This window comes from Castor canadensis, chromosome 14, assembly GCF_047511655.1.
Source record: "Castor canadensis chromosome 14, mCasCan1.hap1v2, whole genome shotgun sequence".
In the NCBI taxonomy this organism is placed as follows: Eukaryota; Metazoa; Chordata; class Mammalia; order Rodentia; family Castoridae; genus Castor; species Castor canadensis.
The window spans coordinates 96,726,533-96,742,987 of record NC_133399.1 but is presented as its reverse complement, the minus strand read 5'-3'; the positions used below and the strand labels follow the sequence as shown (position 1 = coordinate 96,742,987).

Sequence of the window (16,455 nt, the reverse complement as noted above, 5' to 3'; positions counted from 1 at the left end):
GATCACACATACCAAAAGAATGTTATCACTAGCTCACAGAGCACCTAGTGTCATTAAGACAGTGAATACATCAAACTGCAGACATGGGATCCTTAATACTTACTGATTTTTGGCTCTTTTTTTATTGAAAAAAATCTTTGAGACATTATTTCCTTCATAAAGTAATTTGCATACATTTGTTAAAAACCACCTATTGCGTCTTTAATGCTTTTTTTCTGCCCTAAACGAAGAGTTTCAGGTAAGAAATTCTCTCTGAACTGTCCTAGAAAAGCCTCAATTGTCAGATCCCAGGTTCCCCGACAAGGAGATCATGATTGTCTTTCTTCCTAGAAGCTTTCATTCTCACAATAAGTAAACACATGCCATATGGCTTCTGCAAATAAATACTTTTTCCAGTTTCCAAACATTGTATATCTTAATTCCCTGCTATACTTACAGCTAAATTCTCCACTGCTATTGCAGAGTCCACCACCAGTCCTGCTACATGGTTAACTCCATAGGCTTTGTTCCCTCCTCTAAAGCTTGTTCCTTTTCTCTTCTGCAGAGAGGCACGCAGTCTTCTCCCACTCCTTGTGAACTTGTGCTTTCAAGTGCACCTCATCTACAGACTGTTCCCAATGACCTCCATTTCTAAAATGATTCTTAATAACTGCCAATTCTGCAAGATAGGTGGGAGAGCCAGAAATCTCAGATTATTGTCCATTCAGACAAATCATATAATCTTGTAAATTTGCTTGACATCTTTGAAAAATGTTCCCAAATATTTAACTTTTGTGTGGGTAGAGTAATTTCTAGCTTTTTATGTACCCTTTGTAAATCTTCCTTTCTCTCTCTTTCTCTGTGCGTGTGTGTGTGTGTGTGTGTGTGTGTGTGTGTGTGTGTAGGATATCTGCTTCCTGAAGTTCTAATTCAGTGTTGGAAACTAGTGCTGCTTATCTCAAGATTCCTGATTAACACAAAATAGAGATGGTTTAGTTGATTGTGATGTCAGAAATACTTCTTTAACTCATAAAGTAAACATAGATAAGCATGAAACCTTACTGTTATAATTAAAAAATTATATTTTAAATAGATGGTGCTTTTTAAACATAAAACTCCAAAAAGAAGTTAACACAAGTTTTTTTTTTTTTTTTATGACTTTTTATTGTCAGGTGTTTGGGCTTATTTAACCAACATCCTTAAAAATAGAATGATAAATAAAATAATCTATTCTGCAGAATTTTTAGAAATAATGCAGCCCATCTGTGAGAATTACGGGCACCTACAATCTGAGTCATGACAGAAGTCATTTTGAGTACTGTCTGCCACAAGCGTAAAAGGCTTTCTCCTTTCCTCTTAAGTTTAGCCACATACTTTCTTCTTTTTTTTATTTTTTATTATTGCTGTACTGGGGTACAATGTGACATTTACAAAAGCTCTTACAATATATCAAGAATATCATATCCCCTTACATCAAGTATATCATAGCACCTCTTCCATCATTCTCCTTTATCCTCCCTCCCCCATTCTTGGAATAGTTTCAACATGGCCCATTTTCCCATTTACCTATATGTGTACATACTATTTCCACCGTATGCAGCCCCTACACCCTTTTCTCATATGTGCCCCTTCCCATGGTGCCAACCCCCTCCCCCTCCATCCCAGACAGGAACTTTTGCCTTCCTGTTCTCCACTTCGTAAAAAACAACAAACAAAAAAACACCACGACAGTTTTGCTTGTTTAAGATTGTTATACAGGGTGTTTCATTGTGACATTTCCATGTATATATGTATTATAACCTGAATTGGTTCACATTATTTTTCTCCTTTCTACCTTAGTCCCCTTGTAATGGTGATATCAACAGGTTTAAATATTCTAAATTCATTATTGTATAGACATAAGGCAATCATATTCACCTTCTTACCTTCCTTCCTTTACCTTCCCTCTGTCCTGTGTGACCTGTTTTTCATAATATATGACTCCTCAAAAAGACTCACAGTCAAACAATAGAGGATTTGGTGGACAGTGAAAGAATCTCCAGTTGCTGAGGTCAGAAATATGATAAGAATATTTGACAAGTTGAAAGAGGAACTTAAAAAAACATACAAAAACAACTCAATGGATCCTAAGAGAACGCAGATAAAAATCTCAAGAAAATACAGAAACAACAAAATGAACTCAAAGAGGATTTCAACAAACTGAAACAAAACAAAGAAAATTATTTTTAAAAAGAGATAAATGAAATAAAGAAGACAGTACAAGAACACAAGACTTATGTAGAATAACAATTTTGATTCTATATAACATTTTTATTCTGCATAAATTATTACTATGTAATAATTTAAATAAAGTCTGCCTAACTAGTGATTGAAACTATTATACTACTTAAATCAACTGTCTTATTTTAAAGTATAAATACAGATAATGTGAAAGATGTGACATTAGAAAAATGTTTTTCATTTATTATTTGCCATACTTGTAAGAATCTCCTATTTTCCCTGGCTAATATTTCTTGTTCTGAAATTATCTAAAAATGCAACTTTGAGGCAAATCTCTATAGATACTGCCCATTTAGAATTTGGCTGCTGAATCTTATAAAATAAATTTCCTTGCATCACAAAACCTCCTAAAATACATGCTGAATAACTTTAGGTTAAGTTAGAATGTGCCATTTCTTAGCATTTGGGAATCATACTCTTGTCTGGGTTATATCAGGACATAGTTAGACTTTAAGGTTTGAGATCTTTGCAAGGGAAATATAAAGAAGACTCTTAAAATGAGAAGGCTATACTCTAAAGGGACAGATGCTGACTATTATTAGAAGTTTCACCAAGAGGGAAGACAAGATAAACAATGTGTCAAATAGAGAACCCACAGGCATCAGGAAGGTCTTACCAGAGAGATGGAGAGTTAGGAATAATGAGCACAGTCAAAGGAAATCCATATTTAGAGATCCAGCCCTTGACACAGTAGATGTTAGGAAAAGTTGCTATCTGGTGGCCAGTCCCAATTCCAAAGTAGCTAATATTTACTTAGCATTTGTATGGTTAAGTTCCACCTGGTCGATTTCCTCTTTGAAGTTTATATTTTATTTTCTTAGTATGGTCTCCAGTGGCTGTGTGTGTGTGTGTGTGTGTGTGTATGCACTTTTAAAATCATTTTGAATCTCCCAATTCTGATTCTTTTGCTTGGATTTTAACAAAGACATGCAGTTATGCAGGATACCATTCCCCAGGATTCTAAGTTGTATTTTACACTGCTTAAAGAAAACAACAACTAAAACTGGATTGGCTAAATAAGGAGAAAATATCATTTGTATTATGCTTCACAGCAATCATTTTCTATATTTTACTTGAGAACTATCATTAATAAAAATTGTGTATCATATTTAAGGTCAAGTATATTAAATATATTTGAAAATGATTCCCACATGCTTGACACTGATGTTTTGACAAACTTATAATCATTCATTAGAGAAGGCAGCAATTTCTAATACTACTGATGAAGAATCCAGGGCATAAAGAACATTATTGTATTTTAATTTTGAACCAGAAAATGAAGAAAAATTTATAACAATCCTAAGTGGCAAGCCTACTATAATTTTTAATTCCACTCAGCAAATATTTATTGAGTACCCAATATGAACATTCATCAACATAGCTAATGATCTATTTGAGCCACCCACTGAATCTAGAACAAACTTAGTAAGCTCTTTTGATGATTCTTCTCCAAAATTTTGATCTTAAGCTTAAAGACTAAAGCTTCTGAAATAGAACATGGTTATGCCAATATTGAGCTAACTTCAATCTTAAATTTACTTTGCATATATTTTCATGGATATATATCTTAGGTTCTATCACAAAAAAAGGGAAATTAAGAGTTTAAGGAAGGAGTTTCTGCTGCAAGTAGAGGCAGAGATAGTTCTGCTATGTAAATGTCCATTTCAAATCCTTAAAAACATTGTGACAGAGACTCTTTTGGGGTTCTACAAACCAGATTTCAGCAACCTGTACTGTTGCTTTACCTCTGAGCATCATTTGATGCTAATTGTGAGCTATAAGAAGACTAAGGTGATTAACAAAGTTTTAGTATAATCCTTCAGGTATGTCCCCAACTATCAATGCCTCCTTCTTCACCTATCTCCAGCCTGAGAAACCAGATAATAATACTTCTACTGATAAAGTATTAGAGTCACACAGTCAGTATAACCAGTTAATCAGTTACCATAAAAAATTTTTCATTGTTAGATCTTCTAAGTTACCTGGAAATTTTCCATACTTTTCCCTATTAACCTTTGTGGTTTAATAATTCTGATTTAATTCCATGTCTTTCAAACAGGAAAAAAAAGATTGCTAAATCTCTGGTAGTCTGTGGAGGGCTTAAAGTTTTTCCAATAAATACATGGTAAAGTCACTGTATTTTACCCCTGAAGCTCTAAAATGATGGATAGTTTATTTTGTACAAAAGAATAAATTGATGAATAGTTATAGTTCTGTTTCCTCTCCAATAGGGGACTTTCTTGCTGACCACTGGCACTCATTTCCTTGCTTCAGGCTCTAGTCACAAAACAAAGCATTTCCCCCATCCCTTAATGTGTAACTGGGGAAATAAATGAGATATTGAGGGAGAATCTGTGGAATGGCTAGGCTCACTAGGATTTACCTTGGAGAGGCTAGAAAAACACTTAGGCTGAAAGGGGAAAGAGATTAGAACAGAGATAAGGCATACAGAAGAGAAAATAGAAATATATATCTGACTAGAATGCAAATAATACATTAGTTTTTATTTTCAAATTCATCATTTTTAAGTTTATATTTTTGACATACAAAAAGCTGTACATATTTAATATATACAACTTGGTGAGTTTGGAGATGAGCACATGTTATGAAAACCATCACCACCATCTATATCATTAACCTTCCATCACCTCTTTTTGTCAGCAAAGTAACAAGGTTATATGTTTGCAACTCAGGCTATGTTTGCACCTTGAATTATGGACAGGAAGTTTAGCCTCAAACTGAAGATTCTGGGGATCCTGTTAATGTCCTAGGCAAGAAAGCTGATATTTGTCAAAGATGATTAAGGGACACACTCTCTGTTGTCTTTTAGATACCAGGTGTCTAAGACTTTCTCTGTATCAGGTAGAGCATACACACAAAGACCAAGTGATCACCACATTTTTGTTTAGTGTTAATGTAATCATATGCTTTTTGCTTTCACTGAAAATCAATAGATAAAATGACTTTATGAAGAGTATTGTTGACACATTTTACAACTCCATTGTTCATGTATTACCACTTTTTAGCTTTAACTCTTGTTTTGGATTCTTGTGATACTTTCCTTTTTAGACTTTAGAACTGGAAATATTGACATTTCTTTATAACATGTATTTTATATCATCTGATGAGAATTATATAGCAGTCTTTTTTAGTTCTTGCATTACATTCAGAAGCTCAGAGTTAAATTTTATGTTCAATCACATAAGCTACTTTCTTTTATATATTTACATTTGCTCTTATGAGATTTTTATCCTGTATTTTATAAGATCTTCGTTTTATAGCTCTTTTAACAAAATACATTATGAGTGAATGGAATACATTTATGCAATAATAGAAGGTTATTTGCTTTGTATATGTGTTTATATTTTTTGTTTTGTTTTAAGAAAAAATGAGGAGTACAAAATAAAAATGAATAACATATTGAAGGAAAATATGTAGATTAGGATTTGTCACCTATCCCATTTCCTCATTTGCCTGTCAACAGCCCCATATAAACAAAGTAGCCAAGTAATAACTGAATAAAACATTTGATTGCAACTAGATTGGAATTTTAAATCAATAAAATGATAATGGTATGTGAAGGGAACAAAACCTTAGTGAGTCAGTGGGATAGAATAAATTACAACTGTAATTTCTTATTTGATCTGGTCTGACCTTCCATTTTGATCCATTTCTTCTACTTATACATTAATACAACTAAACTATACCAGTTACTAAGAAATCTTGACTCTTCTATCATTTTGCCAAAAGTCATTCAGGACAATATCTATGGAAAACTGATGCAAGATCTCTTAGCACATGGCTCACCCATTATAACCCAACACCAACAGAAGTGAGTGTGAGGTACCTTGAGAATAAGATAAATGACTTAAAGGTTGGTGTTAGACTACAGTGTTGCATCCTCTAAAAATCTCAAATTATTGCCTACTCATAATGCTACATTCTTGAAGCACTTACTCAAATATTACTTATGCCTACACTAGGCAGGTGTGGAGAAGACATGCGTATGTGTCATCTCATAGGATTACTTCAACAATACAACTTTATAATATCAAGATGAAGAAGCTTGATATTCAGCTTACCTTCTACTCACAGAAAATATTTTAATCAGCAACTAATGTGAAAACTGCAACCATTTTTTGCATATATCGATATGAATGTTCACCTTGCTATGGATACTAGATTTTAGTCAAAAATGTTAATCATGTACTTATATCAAGGAAAATGTTTCACTTATTTAAAGACATGCCAGTGATGAGAGAAGAAGAAAAGGAGAGAAAGAGAGATGTCCTGATTCATATTTTCAGAACTGGTTAACCTGGTTAAGAAGAATCTATTATACAATAAATAATACTTTCACAAAGAATTTATCAATAAAATCTGACTTATTAAATGATAATTCTGCATAGTGAACATATAGATATATCTTGTAGGTGAACAGTTTTGTATTAGATTTTCAAAGAGGTTAGGGGAATTCTAGGAAGATAGCATCCTATGGGCTCAATTGCAAGGATAAAAACCAGGAAGTCCTTCTCCTTTGAGGAGCCAATGAATTTTATTTATGCAGAATACAAGATTCACTTAGCAAGGCAACCAAACACAACCCTGGTAGACTACAATGCTAACTGAGGAGCCTTGAAGTCCAGGTTGATGATCACAAAGTAATCCTGTGAGCACCACCACACTAAACATCAAAAGGTGAGATATGATCATCCAAAATCTGGATTCCAGTCAAGAGTATCTAGTGCAATGATTCTCTAGTGTAAACTGACAAGATTAGATACAGAGATGATAAATTACCTATCACTGGTGACCCATGGGATTATCATAGCATAGGACTTTCAGTAACAAAATCAGGAGAAAAGAGAAGTTTAATGATGAAAATTTTTATTATAATAAATTATCTGCAATTGATATTTTTATGTTATCATTGTATTTATAACCCTAAAGTAGGATTGATGAATTTAGAAACTATACATTTTGTTTATATTGGTTTTATTTGTTACATACTAAATAAAGATATAACAGTTTATAAGGAAGATAGAATATAAAACCAGAGGATCGATAACTTTTATCTCATCTGCCAGAATATAACATTAGGGAAAGAAAATCAATAACCCACTTCATTATTTTCTCTTTTTTTAACATTATGATTTTCCCCAGTAATATAATTTCTTATGGGAGTTCTAGGCTTAAAATTATTTTTAATAAGTGTTAATTGATACACTGCAGTATACTATCTTTCTATAAACAACCCATTCTGCATTAACTTAATTTAATGTAAGTCATTGAATACTGTAATTAAATTCAGGTAGTGCTTATGATGGAAAACTATAAGCGATAATAAAAACAGTAAGTGTCTGAATGTAAGATGACAATGTACTCTTACAGCACTCCAGGATTCTGATTTCAGTGGTTTAACATTATCTTTCATATTTATAAACACTGGCAATTCTATTGTTGCAGACCCATAAACTGTATCCTACTGTGGTACATATAAATGACACTTAAAATTATATCTAATTCATAGTTATAATTGCTATGAAATGCTATAGAATAGATTCAAGGGAAAGAGCAGAGTTCCATGTCTGTAATTGGAAAAATTCACCATCCACAAGGAGTTCAACAATTTATGGGGGACATGCTGGGTTTTTTTGGTGGCACTGTGGTTTGAACTCAGGGGTTCATGCTTGCTAGGCAGGTGCTCTTCTACTGAGTCATTCCACCAGCCTAGGGACATGCTTCATAGCTCAAACCCTAAAGCTCATTTTTCTCTCATTAAGCAGCAACCAGAAATATTATTCAGATTTCTGAGTTAAAAATAAAGGGTTATCTTTCATAATCAAATACTTTATACTATTAACTGAACTCTGACTAGATATGAAGAATCAAAACACCTTTAATTTCATGTAAAATTGGGCAGCTCAAGTTAAATTACTTAAAAATTTTTTAAATCATACCCTGGGAAACAAACTATTTGCATAAATATGTGTAAAATATTTTAATCCTTCACTTGTATTTGATGTTAATGAAACTGAAATATGCTATGAGTAGCTACCCTAAACAATTCATATACTGAATAAATATTTCACCGGCTACCATCATTTTTAAAATATCAGCATGTTTTTCTCACTAGACTGCACTGGAAATAAAATTATCTAATTGTTATCTCAACTAGAACAGTTTGCTCTGAGCCTAGTTAAAGAAATAACTTGCACAATTTTCTGATCATAGCAAAACATTTTACAAATCCTCAGTTTGTGGGGAAATGTAGACTCCATGAATTATATCTGAATTAACCCATCAAAATTTTCTAGGAATAACTAAATTATATGTAACCAATTATGCATGGCAATTTAGTATTTTTTCAGTACAAGGGATCAAACCCAAGGTCTCACATATGCTAAGTAAGCACCAAAGCACTGACCTACATTCTCAGTCCCAAGATTTAGTCCTTAAAAAGAGATAACCAATGAAAGTACTTCCTGTGACTCTATTCTATGCCTGAGTCCACAAATATTTTGGAAGAGTAAACATTTGGAATAGTAAACGTTTTAGATACAATTTCTTTCATAACAACTCAAATTTGTTGTCTGCTACAAAAGCAGCAATAGACATTGCATAAAGAATATGCTCCAGTAAAGCCAGTTGTAAAGAGAAGCAGAAAGCTAAATTAGCACATAGACCATATTTTGTGAACTTAAGTCTATGTTTACAAATAAAATGATCCTGAAAGGGGATCACTTCTCAGTGGCTTTGGAGTTTTCTCAAAGGTATGTTCTCAAGCCTGTGCACTGTGACCTGTTCTTATCATGTGTCATCTCAGGTGTTGTAGATTTAATTATTTCCCAAAGAGTAATCTTCCGAAGTGTCTGGAGAAAAGTTTCTCCTATAAGGGGCAGTTGGGGTAATCAATAATAATTGGTAAATGTATATGCTACCTGCTTAAGACTTTTCACTTGCAATAAGTTATCATTCCTTAACAGAAAATTAAATGCACTATAACATGAAAAAAATATCAGGAATTAATTCCTCAACACCTTAATTTCAGACTTGTAGCCTCCAGAATTGTGAGAAAATAAATTTCCCTTATTTAAGCCACCAAGTCTGTGCTACTTTGTTATAACAGCCCTAGCAAACTAATTCAATATCAAGGTAGATATTGAATCTATCAGAGAAAAAGATCCTTAGCCTAGAGCTGGTAGACCAGCATTGTGAAGTCTTCAGGGATGGAGGTTCTTTCCATGTTTCAGTTCTAGCCATCATACTTGCATCCTAGTGGCAGTAAGAAAAAAAATGGGAGAAAAAATAAGAGTTCCCTTGTGGTACAAACAAGTCTGATTCCATAGTCATTGGAAGAGTATAGATACCAGCCATTTCTAGATGCTGCAAGGGAGATTGGACAATGTAGTCATTATTTTAAAAGGTCATGTGTCTAGCTAAAAACTTGAGGTCCTCTTAGGCAAAAGAATTGGGGGAATAAATAGACAGACAAAGGACCATTTCTTATTTGGCTTTGAACTGAGGGCAGGAAGAAAGAACTGCTATCTAATTATACTTTCCTCCCTGCAAAAAGCCAGCAATTTCTAAGAACAGGATTATCCAGAATATTGTAGGTAAACCCCATGAAGTGAGGAAGGAAACCACATCTAGGATTGCCTTAAAAACCAGTGTGAGTGGGAAAAATAAACAAAACATTTGTATACAAGAAATAATTCTTAAAATCTGCAAGAGCTGACTTTTCAGCATGGTTGACTTGATTCATTTTACTATTTTCCTAGTTATTACCATTTACTATGTTCTACTCAATGATTTTGTGGTCCATATTGATCATTAAGTTCTTCTTTTTGTTTGCTTCAGTCAAAGAAGCAAAGCAGAACAAAAGGAAACCATCATATTACCTGACAGAATGTGCTGCAATTTAAAGATTGACTAGAGGCCTTAGCGGTTGTCTAAACACCATGGAAACCAAAAGGAAATGCTGCATGAATAAAAGGAAATTATTTGGAAGTTGCCATGGATAAACTCACATGCAATAAAGCTACTTTGATAAATATGAAGAACCATGTAAATTGAAAGACACATTCTTATAAAGCAAGTTACTCTTAATTTGAAGCAAATCTTAGATAAATGATACATTGAACAAGTTAAATATTTTATTATGATTTGCAATTGGATGTAAATTTTCTTTGAGGAACATAACCTGTTGATAAATAGTATCTGAAGAGATTTTGGAGACTTTTTTTTGAGAGTAAGACTTTTTTTAAGTTACAAAATTATAGAAAAATGGCAGGTCTTGTTTCATTTTTCTTAACTAGCTGAAGAATATCACAATGCCCAAAATCCTTTTGTAATTTTGCATTTTGTTTGCACTTGTGTGTACAATTATGTCCACCATTAGTGTGAGGGCTTGATGCTCAATCTCTTATTTTTGGTGATTATGGGGTTCTTGATTAATTTTCTGTGCCCCAAAGAAGGATTTATTTCACTTTTAATTTGTAATGAAATGACATTGGCCTTTAATATTAGCTGTTACCCAGAATAGCCTTCTCTGGGACCTTATAGTTTAAATGTTAACAGTCTTTTTCAGTACTGTATTCTAATGCCTAAAACCCTCTTCCTTAATCAAGGAAAATTTCCATTTCCTATTTTTCCTATAACAAGTTCTTGAAATCCTACTACTTCTGTGGAAGCTTATATTACTAGTAGGGAAGTATCAGGAAATTCCCTTTACTCTCACCCACAGTTTGCACTACAAAGTGATTTAATCCCCTATAGTTTGCTAGTTAGTGTTCACTGTTTGTAATAAAGAGGAAGGTATCTGAGGAGAAGCAGTTTAACCCTATATGGTCACACTTCTTACCACACACACAAAGCTGGCTTAACACCAACTCCACTGCTTTCAAGACACCCATCCTCTGGTGACCCTCCTCCTGACATTCCTTCCTGTCACCATTGTTACTGTCATCACAGCTGGAGTGCACACACCCAGCATATCTTAGACATTAATAAATGTTAATTGGCTAGACTCTTGGCTTTCAACCTGTCTGAAGTATATGTTTCTTTAACATTTGCACTGTGGGGGAAGGCAGGCTATTAAAGCAGATATGAGGTTAGTAATATCAGGGATGTGGCTACGTGGTGATCTCAACTTTGATTTGTTCTTCCTGTACTCAAAAACAAATGATCTTTTTGATGCTTTGTAATCAAGCTTTATATAATTTAGATGTGTAGAAGAATTTTGATCTTTTTTACACTTAGGAGAAAATAGTATCAAATTTTATGAAAATGTCAATTTAAAAGGAACTTTTTAAAGCATCCTTAAACATCATCTAAATTGTTCTTTAAATATGGACTAATTTTCTTTTCGTTTACAGAAATTCTGATAAAATTGTTAATAAAGCACTATTTAATGAAAATAGCAATCACTTTTTATGATAAATATAATCATGATAAGCCATGAAAAAAATAGACTTTCACCATCTGATTCTGTGTTAGAATAAGGGTAAGGGTTTTAAAACTCACTGGAAGTAAATTGCTTGACTTTTACAAATATCTTCAGAAAACAACTCATGTGACTATAAATAGCTGTAAAATTTTAATCCATGAATATAATAAAACATCAGTTATAAAAGCAGAGACTTGTTGGAGAATGGAATTTAAGGTGTCACTGCTTTCCCAACAGTGAGGGAAAAAAAAACCCAAAATTCACAGAAAGTGAAAACAATAGTGTATGAATATTGTAATGATTAGGATTAAGGAAAAGTTAAGCCTTGCATTCTATTAAGAACACATTTTGAACATATGCCAAATATTAATTAAAAATTATCAGATATTAAATTCAAGAATACCTGAAAAGATCATCAAATTAGAAATTAAGTGGGTATAATATTTTTGAGAATAGAATAAAATTAGAATTTTATATCACATCTAAGGGACTTTTTCTTTAAAAATGTTCACTAAGCAAAACTTATAAATACAGATTATATAGAAAAGTATGACTGAAAAGCTATAAATATCAAGCTATATTGTCGTTATAAAAGTTTTTCATTTTAAATATATAATTGCTGCCAATGAATTAAATATTCATTTCAAGAGACAAGCAACAGGTCTAAGGAAGATATGAGAAAGGAAAGATTAAATATTGAAAGTAAAGTTAATAAAAAGAAACAATTATTTTAATTGGTTGTAGAAGAACAATAACCCAAAAGCAAAACTGATAAATCAGGAAACAACAAACATTCTGACAAGTACAATAAAAATGTCAAATATTTCCAATTATTTTATAGAGTATAATTCTAATCTAAATACTTAGCAATTTTTTTCTTTTGATTTTGTTTTTGTGGAAAAGTTTCTGAAGCTTATGTGGAAAACTAGTGGATAAGAGCACCCAACACTTGAGAGGGAGGGAAAGAATAACAAAGGCCAATCTGGTGGAGAACGGAAATCTATTAGTAGGCAAATTTTGGTATGTTTTGTTGAATCTCCAACTCTGTTTTACAGCTTCTTCCCTATAAGTTTCTAGTACTGTTTGGAGATGGAGGGCACCCAGGTGGCATCAGTGGCTGGCAGCTACCACAGCATGGTAGCTCTATTGACCACATTGCTCTGGTATGTTTTAAGAACAGCATGGCTAGGCCATAGCAGAACAGGGAGCCGAGCCCAGACAAGACTAAGACAGGCAGGAACTGTAGCATTGTAGGGCATTGCAAACAGTGATGAGGTTATAGGATATTTTTCTCTAAGAGCAAGGGAATGCTTTTTAGGGTATAGGGTGGGGGCAAAACAGGAATACACTTTGTTTTATTAAAATACAAAAGTACATTTTGCTCAAGGAATGCTTTCTTGGTAGGATGAGAAGAAAATGGCACTTTGGCTCTGTGACCCTCTTCCCCCAAACCCATTGCTGCACTTTAATCATGAGAAAAATATAAAAACCCCAATAAAAAAAGCAATCAAAACTGCCAAGATCATGACAATCTAAGATACCTTGACAAATGATCACAAGCTAGCAGAACCTAAGGACACCTGACAAGATGTGATGTGAGATCCAAGATGGAACCAGAGACATAAAGATCCTGTTAGGAAAAAGGTAAGGAAATGTGAGTAAACTATGGACTTCAGTCAATAGCAATGTCAATACAGTCTCATTATTTATACTAAAGATATCAAAGAAATATAAGATTTTAATAATAAGATAACCAGTGGGAGGCAGATAGTATATGGAAATCTTCTGTGTTATTTGCTCAATTTTCCCACAGACCTTTGTCTATTTTTACAATAAAGTCTATTAATAAGAAGTGAGGCCAGGTATGGTGGCTGATGCCTGTAATCCCAACTATGTGGGAGATAGAGTTTGGGAGGATCATGGTTTGAGGCAAGCCTGGCAAAAAATTAGCAATACCCCCATCTCAATAAATAATCTGGGCATGGTGGTATATACTTGTAATCTTAGCTATGTGGGAAGCAAACATAGAAGGATTGCACTGTCTGAGGCTAGCACTGGGCAAAAACACAAAACCCTACCTGAAAAACAGCTAAAGCAAAAAATGGCTGAGGACATGGCTCAAGTAGTAGAGCAACTGCCTAGCAAACATGAGGCTGTAGGTTCAAACCCCAGTACTGTTGCGGGAAACCAAGGGAAACAAAGTCACCGAGACCACTCTGCAGGAAGCAGGAAGTTTTATTACATTAGCAGACTCAGGGGAGATAATTTCTCAAAGCCCTGAGCCCTGATCAGAGTCAGGAGATGAGTTATATACCCACCAGGTGGTTTATGTAACCAGGGGGGTTTTGCAGTAGATGGTTTACAGATGGTCGGAAAGACAAGTCAGTTACAGAGAAACAAGCTGGTACAGAGTTTCCCCTCCACCCCCCTATAGACTGTGGTCACAGTTACAGGAAACCTTGCAGGGCCTAGCTGGAGGTCTGTGACACTTTTGAGCTTGCAGAAAGCTGCTTGTGGCTCCAGAGTAGGAAATTCAAGGCAAATTCTAGACACAGTAAATCCCAGAAAAATAGCCACATTGGCTCCAACAGTACCACCAAAATCAAAAGAGAACACGTAGTCTCTACAACTATGGTTATACAAATGGGGTTGCTGTTAGAACAGTTGTGGGATCCCCTACAAAGTCAGGCATTAGGATCAGTCAGGACTGGTCTGACTCAGCATGTAAGCTCCTCTCTACTATGGAAGAGCTTTACTTGATTTCCTTCTTGACTAGTGACTTGTTCCAAAACCTTTTCCTTTTAAGAGCCTGGATATGAAGAATTGCATTTTGGTACAAATGGTTTATGGAGGTTGGTAATTCTACCAGCCTCTGGGACAGTTAGGTCTTCCCATTGAACTGTAAGAATCTGAATTGAATCTGTGGTAAAATGCTTCAGTGAGGCCAGTGCAAGGAGAGTAGAGCCTGGCTGAAACCATTGGTCAGGCTATTATCTGCAGAAAATACATGTATCAGAAGATGTAACTAAGCCAGACTAGTGTAGGCTGGAAACAAACATTACTTTGGTGATTTTTTTTTTTATTGTTGTGCTGGGTGTGGGTATATTGTAGCATTTACAAAGGTTCTTACAATGTAATAAATATATCACACTTGAATTCTCCCCCTCCACTTCTCTCCCCCATTCCCCCACCCTTGATTCCTTGAACAGTTTCAACAGGTATCATTTTTGCATTTGCATACATGTGTAAACACTGTTTGCACCATGTTCGTCCTTCTGCCCCCTTCCCCACCCCTTCCCCTCTCCCACCGGTGCCCCCACTCCCAGAAACTGTTCTGCTCTCCTGCTCTCTGATTTTATAGAAGAAAAAACATAAAAGATAAAGATAAAACAAGAAACATGATTTTTTTGCTAGTTAGCTACACAAGGAGTTTCGTTGTGTTGTTTCCATGCATATATGTATTACAGCCCCGATCTATTCACTACTTCCAGTCCTCTTCACTCCTCCCTACTCCCCTTCCCATGGTGGCCCGAGCCAATTTAAAATTTCTATATTCATTCCTGTATAGTGAGTACATCAACTTCATTCAACTTTCCTTCCTTTCCCTATCCCTCCCTTGCACAGCCTCCCCTTAGTGTGACTTGTGTCTCATAACATTACTGCATTTGTTTTAGGTCTACAATCTGCATATGAGGGAGCACATGTGACTTTTGGCCTTCTGAGCCTGGTTTAACTTCAGTTAAGATGATAATCTCCAGTTCCATCCATTTACTTATGAATGACAAAATTTCATTCTTTTTTGTGGCTGCTTAAAATCAATTGTGTATAAATCCCACATTTTCTTAATCCATTCGTTAGTAGTGGGGCATCTTGGCTGTTTCCATTGCTTAGCTATTGTGAAGAGTGGTGTGATAAACATGGGTGTGCAGGTGACTTTCTTGTAACCTGACTCAAAGACCTTCAGGTATATCTCTAGGAGTGGTATTGTTGAGGCCAGCTTGGCTATTTTCCTGGGATTTACTATATCTGGCTATTTCCCTGGGATTTACTGTGTCTGGTAGTCACCTTGGTTTCCCCACTCTGAGTCTACAAGCAGCTTTCTGCTAGCTCTGCAGCACTGCAACCACCTGCAAGTCTTGCAGTTTCCCACAACTGTAACCACATACTAAAAGAGGGGGTGATAAGGGGGATAAAGGGCAAACTCTGTAAGTATTTAACCAAGCCTCTGACACAGATCAGGGCTCAGGGCTTTGAGAAATTATCTCCCCTGACTCTACTGGTATAATAAACTCCCTGCTTCCTATAAAAATGGTCTCGGTGACTTTGTTTTCCTCATTGTTCCCACAACAGTATTGCTGAATCATATGGCAGATCTATTTCTAGCTTTTTAAGGAGTCTCCATACTGTTTTCCATAATGGTTGTACTAGTTTACATTCCCGCCATACACCACTCATTCCCACTCATACACCAGCAGTGTATGAGGGTTGCTTTATCCCCACATCTTTGCCAATATTTGTTGTTGGTGGTGTTCTTGATGACAACTACTCTAGCACCAGTGAGATGGTATCTTAGTGTGGTTTTGATTTGCATTTCCTTTATGGCCAGGGATGGTGAGCATTTTTTCATGCGTTTTTTTAACCATTTTGATTTCTTCCCTTGAAAAGTTCTGCTCAGTTCAATTCCCAATTTCTTTATTGGGCCATTGATTTTTAGGGAGTTTAGGTTTTTGAGCTCCCTGCATATCCTG

The 16,455-nt window shown here is 34.8% G+C and overlaps 1 protein-coding gene and 1 long non-coding RNA gene across 22 annotated transcripts in view; one reads left to right on the top strand and one right to left on the bottom strand.

Annotated features, from left to right (window-relative positions):
- LOC141416920 (uncharacterized) overlaps positions 1-14,802 on the top strand; it is a 35,090-nt gene extending 20,288 nt beyond the window's left edge. For both annotated transcript variants that reach the window (XR_012441553.1, XR_012441552.1), the window contains one exon: positions 545-14,802. This is a non-coding gene — a long non-coding RNA (uncharacterized lncRNA). The remainder of the gene's footprint in view (positions 1-544) is intronic.
- The window catches only part of Marchf1 (membrane associated ring-CH-type finger 1), an 814,712-nt gene that overhangs the window by 343,982 nt on the left and 454,275 nt on the right, over positions 1-16,455 (bottom strand). The window lies entirely within an intron of this gene.